A 9,273-nucleotide genomic window follows, 5' to 3' on the forward strand; every position below is an offset into this window, starting at 1 on the left:
AGTTAAAACGCTGCCAAACCGGGTTATTCCTCCAGTCTGAACGGAGCACATGGCTCCAGACTTCCAGATTATCCCTCGACCCTTTCAGCCCCATATCTTCCTCCTCAGCTGAAGGGGAGACCCAGGTCTGGGCTTACTTTGACCGACCGACGGAGGAGCAGGGCTTGGGCCTGGACCGCGGAGTTGGCTGCAGCAAGGCCCCGAGAGGAGGCGGCGCAGGCCCTGCCCCTCCTATATACGAGTCGGAAGCCGATCCCGCCTCCCTGCCTGCCATGGCTGCCTCCGCCTTAAAAGGGTCTGGGGCGACTCAGGGAAAGCATAAGATGGTGCCTTCCTTCTATACAGGATCCTGACTCTTTGGGGAATACTTGCCTATAGGGAGACATTTAACGTTTGCCCATGTTCCCCCTTTCTATGGGCAAGTACTGTATTCTCCCAGGGTTTCCTCTGGGCAAGTACTGTCAAAGTAGACTTTGGTCCAGGAAAGCTGGTGCTGCCAACTTCTTTCTTTCAGTGGGTCTCAAGGGTGCTACAAGATCTCTCTGTGTAATGATTCTACAGATTAACACGGCTATATATTTGAATTAGGATCATTTTTTCCTCCCTAAGACTTGGCCAAGGGCATCCCTGTGGATTTCCATGGCTGAGTCAGGATTCAAACCCTGGGTCTCCAGAGGCCCAGTCCAACACTCCAACCACAACCACACTGCCACCTGCAAGAAGAAGCAGGGCCTTTTGGGTCACAGCGCCAAACTTGGCTCTGGAATGTTCCTTCCTTGTCCCTTTACCAGGCTTCATCTTTGTTCCCATTTAAAAACAGCCTCAGGGTGCTACTGCCATTCATTATTATTTCATACTCCTGCATGCTGATTTGGGTTGCCAGATGTTTTATGGAGTGTTTTTCGTAGCTACTTATGTTATTTATGAAGCTTTTTGGTCAGAAAGTGGGATGCCACTAATCTCAGTAAGTAAAGACAAGCAGGGCTGACCTTTATAGGAAATGGCATCATTATTCCTTTCCACCAAAGACTAACACATCTATTGTGCATCAGCTATACAGACTAGAACATTATTAATTTCTACATTTTGCAGAGTGGTTAATTCATACTTCATCATCTACCTCACCCTCCCAACATTTCCCCAAGACTATGGGTTACCCTCTTGGAAGACTTAGGGTGGAATAACTCCTAAAGGTACTACCTTCTTCTTACTTTTTAACCAAGAGTATGCTGGTCACAAAAAATAGGTTTAAAAAAAGAGAGTAAAGGCTGGATAGCATTTAACATTGGTAGCACAAAATTCCCTAAAGCTTGTTCTTGTCTTTGTGTACCTTCAAGTCCTTCCCAACTTATAGCAACGTTAAGGTTTTCTTGGCATGATTTGCTCAGGGGAGGTTTGCCATTGCCTTCTCCATGAGGCTGAGAGAGTGTGACTTGCCCAATATCACCCAGTGCGTTTCAGTACCCTGTTCTCCAGAATTGTAGTGCAATGCTCAAACCACTGCATCGCACTATATAGGCTTTTAAAACAAAGCTTGGAAAAGGTACATTTTGGACTACAGTGTCCGAACATCAAAAGCCCATTCTGGCTTGAATTTTATCTTATAGTTCAAAAGGTAGCTATTCCAAACTCTCTCTCTCTCTCTCTCTCTCTCTCTCTCTATATATATATATATATATATATATTTCTCTGCTTCTTTTCTAGCCCTCTGGAGGAAGAAGAATGCATCCTCTGCAATTGTGTTGCTTACTTTGTGGGACCCACAAGCTCTTTCCCACTTAAAGAAAAGAGAAAGGCAGAGGAGGAAGCAGCCTGGCACTATGACTAATCGCCTCCCCTGCCTTTCCTCCCATCTTTTAATAACCACCCTTTGAAAAGTCCCCTGTGATGGTGATCACTGGGGGACTAGCAAGTGGAAAACACTAAACCCTCATTCCCTGAAAGCAGGGTGACCAGATGTTCAAAGTGGAGGACATTTTGGAATTCTTCCTGGACAGAAGGTTGAAATGGAGGATGTGTCCTGGAAAAGGAGGACTAAGTCTAGTCACTCTGCCTGAAAGCTCAAAGCAAAGGGTTGGGAAGACTGATTATGTTCTTAAATCACACAGTATTTTTATCTGCCCTCTTTTCCAGGCAGATGCATGGCTTTGTGACACAACAGGCTTTCTAGACATGGTCAGAGGCATTATCTTCTCACTGAGCCCTGAACTGGGACCATTGACTTGCCTCCATTGCATTTACATCCTAAAAAAGTACAACTGTATACAAGATCCACAAAGAAATGATTCCTTTATTGGCGCAGCCAAAAATTGCACAAAATACATGATGTGGGCTTTTGAAACTCCACTGGCTTCTTCATCAGGCAAAGATTTTAAAAATCATACAAGGGGGGGGGGGGGGATTTGGGATGATATTGTCAATTTTTTTGGATGTAAGTGCAATGGAGGAAAACCAGTGGTCCCAGAAAGCAGAGCTGTATTAATTTCAGGGCTGGAAGTGTAAGGCGCAATGAGAACTGAATGCCTCTGACCATGTCTAGAAAGCCTGTTTGGTGGAAGAAGCCAGTGAAGCTTTGAAAACTTGCAACATGTATTCTGTGTATTTATTTTTGCCTGGCCCCATAAAGGGATCCCTGTTTGGTGGAAGAAGCCAGGGAAGCTTCAGTGAAGCTTGCAGCATGCATTTTGTTCATTTTAGATGGGCCAATAAAAGCATCACTGTTGGGTGGATTTTGGATGTTATTGGACTGTGGAGGCTATTGTACTTCTTGCTACATGCATCCTAAAAAACATGCTTGCCTTGCGCATGCGCATTCCCAGAAGCACACTGTTTCTGATTGGAGCTAGTCCCTGGCCAAGGGAAAATGGGATTATTTCCTGTGATGCTCTGCAAACCAGCGGAGGGAGATGGTGCTTTGTGCTGCGACTTCCTTCCAGCAGCTTCCACAGAGGGCTGGCTTTTCTCCCTCCTCCTCCTCCTCCCTTTAAGCCCCCCTTGAAGGAGCCCAAAGCCTCTGAAGGAGGAACAGGTTGTAAAGCCATTAGGACCAAGCCCTGCAGTGGTTGGCTGTGGCAGAAGGCATTTCTCTATGCAAAGGCAGTGAGGAGAGTGTCTCCTGTTGGAAAGCAGGAAGAAGAACAAAAGAGGCTTATAGGGTGCCTGAAACATTAGGGCTCCATCATGCACCTCCACTGCAGAATTAATGCACTTTGATACCACCTTAACTGTCATGGCTCCACACTATAGAACCCTGGGATTTGTACCTTCTTGTGGCACCAGAGCTCTCTCACAGAGAAGGTAAAATGTCTCACAAAACTACAAATCGCAGAATTCCATAGCATTGGTAGTTAAAGTGGCATCAAACTGGGTCATTTCTGCAAATGTGGATGCAGTCTAAGCTCTGCTTCGCACAGCCTTTTGGTACATTTGTTGTGTGCCTTTAAATAGTTTCTGACTTATAGCAACCAGTAAACCCACTGGGCGGCCTTGGGCAATTCACATTCTCTCAGCCTCAGGGGAAGGCAATGGCAACCCCCCTCCCAACAAATTGTGGCAAGAAAACCCCATTATAGGATTGCCTTAGAGTTGCTGTGAATCAGAAACGACTTGAAGACACAAAACAACAACAAAAAGATGACCCTTTGTTGTTCAGATTTGTTCAGAGGTTTGTCATTGCCTTCCCCTGAGGCTGAGAGTGTGACTTGCCCAAGGTCACTCAGTGGGTTTCATTTCGATACACACCTTCTGAATTTTCACAGCCCAAAACTGGGCACATGTGATTAAGCAACATCAGAGTGTGGTGGAGACGGCGAAAGTTATTGAGGAAGGACATACAAAGGAGGAGAAGCTGCAGCTGTTTGCTTTTGCCTGGACCTCCTGGGAAGGGCAGGATTCCTCCCTGGTGAGTTAATTAAATGCAAACTGCTTCTGCACTTTGAATTCAGGCTGCAGCAACTGACATGAACCAGGGACAAAGAAGGAAGAGAAATGGACATTGTGAAATCAGCAGAAAAAGTAGGACAACAGAGCCTGTCCCTGCCAGATCAGGATAATGGGAGGGCATGATGGGAGACCCCAGAGCACCAGAAGTAAGAGCCCCTTTTTACAGCCCCTGTGTACTTGGAGGAAGGCTGGGACAGAAATGTGAAAGATAAAACAGGCATCTGGTGGAGTGTGCGTGTCTTGATAAAATTGTTGCATTCTGTGGCCCACCTGCCCCAGCTCCAATGAGCCATTGTGCTATAACAAATATAGTCAGCCCTCCATATTTGTGGCTTTGACTTTTGCAGGTTTGATTAGTCATGGATTTGATCGATATGTTCTCTCTAGGAATCTCTAGCTCTCCAGTGTGACTCTGACAGAGGTTGACCATAGAGTCACACTGGAGGACCTAGAGGTTCCTAGAGAAAACACTCTTCTAGGCATTTGTAGGTCCTCCAGCATGATTCTGTGGTCAGCTTTTGTTGGATGTGAACAATATAGAGTTGTGCTGGAGAACCTAAAGATTCTTAGAGAACTATGTACATGTAAATACATTTTAGATGTGCATATGATATATGGGAATTATGACTTATGAGTAACATTAATACAAAAACACTCCTAATTTTTTTTTTAAATCTGTTTGCAGTTTTCTACTTTCATGGGGGTCCTAAGCCCAGTGGAGTCACTTGGGTTGGTGTCCTCCCTCCCCATTGACCACCTCCGATATCACAACCATCGGAATATTTTTGTATTAATGTTACTCATAAACTGTAATTCCCATATATCATATGCACATCCTAAATATATTTACATGTACATCATTTCATGAGGTTAAACTGAAAATTTGGTAAGCTTTGATGTTTTTAAATAATATATTTTTAAAATGTTTTAATTTAAAAAAAAAAAAATTAAAAAAACCTGAAGGCCTCTCCTTTCTTCTCCCAGAGCCTCACCTCACCTCACTCACACTCAAGAGTTTTAAAGGGACACAGACAAATGTCACAGCCTATTTCTGCTCAAAAGCAGATGTTTCAGGACACCCTTAGGATGTCACCAGGTGCGGTCCGCACCCCCAGTGATGCTATTGCCTATGTGATGCTATTGAGGGCCCACTGTAGCGTGAATGGCTTCTCCTTGAAGCTTCCAGGAGTGGAGTTGCAGCCTTCCTTGCCCTTTGTGCTATTTAACATCCAAAAATGTTTCCTCTCAAAATGAGAAGTCTGCTTCTGGCCATCTGCAGGTCCCCCACCCAATTCTTTTCAGGAGCTGAAGCATTCAACTTGCCTGTCATGCTTTTTTTGATTGCATTTATGCACTTTTAATTACTGATATAATGTATTATAATGGGTTATGGAAGGTGATGGGATATACAGTGGGGTGTTAATTGCAAAAACAAAACAAACAAAAAAAAACACCCAAACCTTGTTTCTTGTTTTCTTTTGTGGTTAATAAGCAGACAGAAGGGAGTTGAGGTTGCCTTGAGAAGATCCAAGGTCATTCTCCTGGGAATCTTCTTGGCAACGGTTGTAAGTTTTGCTTTCATAATGATGAGAAAGGGCCAAAGATTTGAACTTATCTGAGCTGTAATTACATCTTGCACTATTTGTTTTTATATCAGAGACTGTAAATTCACATCTTAATTTAAACCTGTTGGCACTAGGGATTTTAATCTTAAAATCCATTCCATCTCTTTTTACTTAAGAGTATCTTCATTATGTTGCAGTTATTTTCATTATGTTGCAGCCCCTCTCATGACTTGGTAACTTGGTGGGAAGTTTTTAAGATAAAGTGCTTGGGCAAGTGAATAGCCTTCTGTGCCCTGTTCAGAAAAAGGAATTACACATGTGTAAACTGAATTTACATGTGGGTAAAATACAAATAAAATAACATCAAACACTAACATGATACCAACCATAAACTTAAGATGCATTCCGTGCTGGGGTAGAAAGATGGAGTGTAGAATGACTCTTAATTCTTTACATCTACAGTATTGATAATTTCCTTGAAGACATTTCCAGTTTACAGCAACCCTAAAGTGAAATTATCATGGCAAGATTTGTGCAGAGGGGGTTTGCCATTGCCTTTTACTGGGGCTGAAAGAGTGTAACTTGTCCAAGGTTACAATCATTTATAAAACATCACTGCCCACTAATCCTCTTGCCATGAACAGTGAAGTTTCATTAACATCCTTTGAACGAACAACACTGCAAATAGGTCATCCACCAGTGGCACTAGCTGGGATTTATAGGCCCCTGGAGTGAATGGAGCCTTCCTGGAAGAATTTTCAGAGCAGCTGGGCACATTTGTGTCACTAAACCCTGTTCATATTCTTTGTGAGAACTTTAATATCCATTGAGATACTCTTCATTTTCACAGAATTTTTTTTCTTCCTTTTGGAAGTTTTTAACCTGGAAGTTGTGGAAACGCCTCCCACTCATGTAGCTCTTTAGGAACCTAGCTATTGAGCTGGATCTGTCAGATCATTTTCTGTTGTCCTGTTAAATTAAAATACCACCTGTGCCTCCCACCATTACACAAATGAAACACTGTTGGGACTTATCTAGGATATCTTTGGGACTCGTACAGACAGGCCAAAATAAAGCTGCTTTGGGTCACTTTGGAGATATGCTGTTTAAATGACACACACAACTTAAGAGTCCAGAAGCTGGACTGGAGCATGGCTTTGGTGCAGCTTCCAGCTTCTTAAGACACATGCATCATTTAAACAGCATACCTCCAAAATGACCCAAAGCAGCTTTATTTTGGTCTTTCTGTATGGGCTCTTTGGAGTCCTTTTCTCTAGCTCTTTGTGAGTTACTCAGTTCCATTTTTGGACCAAACATGGTGTAATGAAAGGGTGAATGGAGGAATGGAATACCAGGGAGTGAGATAGAGCTGGGATATATTTCTGCAGTCAAGAGCTTTGCAAATAATGCACTAAATATTGATGACTTGCTAATCAGTTCAATATGGTAACTAAAACTGCCCTAAAAGTTGTGGCACTTGAAGAACTTGCCTGTTCACATGGTGTCAACCAAGACCTTGGCTGCCTGCAGAGCTATGTATGGAAAGAACTATTGTTTGTTGGTTGGAAAGGTGGTAGAGACAGAATCCATCAGACAAGCTACGTCACAGTTTGAGGACTGCTTGTGCAACCTATTACTCCCATGTAGATGAATCCCAACAGTCTTATCGCAGGAGAAGATTCAAGCTCAAGTGGACACTTAAGTTCTACAGATACCACGGACTGCCAAAAAAGAGAAATAAATGTGTCCAAGAGGAAATCAAGCCTGAACTCTTCCTAGAAGCCAAGATGATTAAAGCGAGACTGTTGTACTCTGGATATATCATGAGAAGAGATGGCTCACTAGGAAAGACAATACTGTTTGGTAAGATAAGACAGTAGAAGACTGTGTAACTAGGCTTGCCATATCCCGCCTGTGGGCGGGACTTTCCCAGTTTTGGGCGGGTCCGCATGGTCCCGCCCCGGGTTAGCCCCGCCCCTGGGATTTCCCCCGCCCCCGGGCTTTGTTGCAAAGTGTGCAACAGCGGTGGCGGGGGAAAGAGAGGCCTCTGTAAGCCTCTCTCCTTTGGCGGGGGCTTCCCTCCCCTCTTTGGCTCCGCTGGAGCTGAGGGAGGGAAAGAAGCCTCGCCTGCCGAGGCCAGACTTCTTTCCCTGCCTGAGCTCCGCCTGCAAAAACAGAGCCCAGGCGGGGAAAAGAAAGCCTCCCTGAGGGGAGGATTCCTTCTCCGCCTGGGCTCCGTCCTTGGTGAGAACGGAGCCCAAGCGGAGAAGGAATGACAGGCCAAAATAAGCTGCTTTGGTCACTTTGGAGAGGGCTTTTTAAATGACACACACAACTTAAGTCCAAAGCTGGACTGGAGCATGCTTTGGTGCAGCTTCCAGCTTCTTAGACACATGCATCATTTAAACAGCATACCTCCAATAACCCAAAGCACTTTATTTTGGTCTTCTGTATGGGCTCTTTGAGTCCTTTTCTCTAGCTCGTTGTGAGTTACTCAGTTCCATTTTTGGACCAAACATGGTGTAATGAAAGGGTGAATGGAGGAATGGAATACCAGGGAGTGAGATAGAGAGCTGGGGATATTTTCTGCAGTCAAGAGCTTGTGCATAAATGCACTAATATTGATGACTTGCTATCAGTTCAATATGGTAATAAAACTGCGCCCTAAAAGTTGTGGCACTTGAAGAACTTGCCTGTTCACATGGTGTTCAACCAAGACCTTGGTGCCTGGCAGAGCGGTATGGAAAGAACTATTTTGTTGGTTGGAGGTGGTAGAGACAGAAATCCATCAGACAGCTACGTCACAGTTTGGAGGACTGCTTGTGCACCTATTACTAACTCCCATGTAGATGAATCCAACAGTCTATCGCAGGAGAAGATTCAAGCTCAAGTGGACACTTAAGTTCTACCATACCACGGACCTGCCAAAAAAGAGAAATAAATGTGTCCAAGAGGAAATCAAGCCGTGAACTCTTCCTAGAAGCCAAGATGATTAAAGCGAGACTGTTGTACTCTGGATATCATGAGAAAGATGTTCACTAGGAAAGACAATACTGTTTGGTAAGATAAGACAGTAAAGACTGTGTAACTAGGCTTGCCATATCCCGCGCTGTGTGGCGGACTTTCCCAGTTTGGGCGGTCCGCATGGTCCCGCCCCGGGTTAGCCCCGCCCCTGGATTTCCCCGCCCCCCCCCGGGCTTTGTTGCAAAGTGTGCAACAGCGGTCGGGGGAAAGAGAGAGGGCCTCTGTAAGCCTCTCTCCTTTGGCGGGGGCTTCCCTCCCCTCTTTGGCTCCGCTGGAGCCGAGGAGGGAGGAAGCCTCGCCTGCCGGGCCAGACTTCTTTCCCTCCTAGAGCTCCGCCTGCAAAAACGGAGCCCAGGCGGGGAATAGAAAGCCTCCCTAGGGGGAGGATTCCTTCTCCGCCTGGCTCCGTCCTTGGTAGAACGGAGCCCAAGCGGAGAAGGAATCCTCTCCTCAGAGAGGATTCTTTCCCCTGGCTCCATTGGCAAAAACGGACCCAGGGGGGAAAGAAACCTCCCTGGGGGCTGATTCCCTCTCCGCCTGGGCTGCCTCCAACGGGAGCCCAGAGAGAAGGAATCCTCCCCTCAGAGAGGAGTCTTTTCCCCCTCTCCGTTGCAAAAAAAGCCCAGGGAAAAAAACCTCCCTGGCTTATTCCTTCTCTGCCTGGTCTCATACAACAGCCCGCAAAGGAATCCTCCCCATAGAGGCTCTGTTTTCAAATGTAGACCAAAAAAATAATTAATAA

At 45.2% G+C, this 9,273-nt stretch overlaps 1 protein-coding gene across 1 annotated transcript in view; it reads right to left on the reverse strand.

The window, feature by feature from the left end:
• HSP90AB1 (heat shock protein 90 alpha family class B member 1) overlaps window positions 1-264 on the reverse strand; it is a 25,272-nt gene extending 25,008 nt beyond the window's left edge. Inside the window, exon 1 of the mRNA XM_042461171.1 lies at window positions 138-264. The gene's annotated coding sequence lies outside the window, so the exon portion shown is untranslated. The remainder of the gene's footprint in view (window positions 1-137) is intronic.
• Between the last annotated feature and the right edge of the window lie 9,009 nt (window positions 265-9,273).

The sequence above is a fragment of the Sceloporus undulatus genome, chromosome 1 (assembly GCF_019175285.1).
Source record: "Sceloporus undulatus isolate JIND9_A2432 ecotype Alabama chromosome 1, SceUnd_v1.1, whole genome shotgun sequence".
In the NCBI taxonomy this organism is placed as follows: domain Eukaryota; kingdom Metazoa; phylum Chordata; class Lepidosauria; order Squamata; family Phrynosomatidae; genus Sceloporus; species Sceloporus undulatus.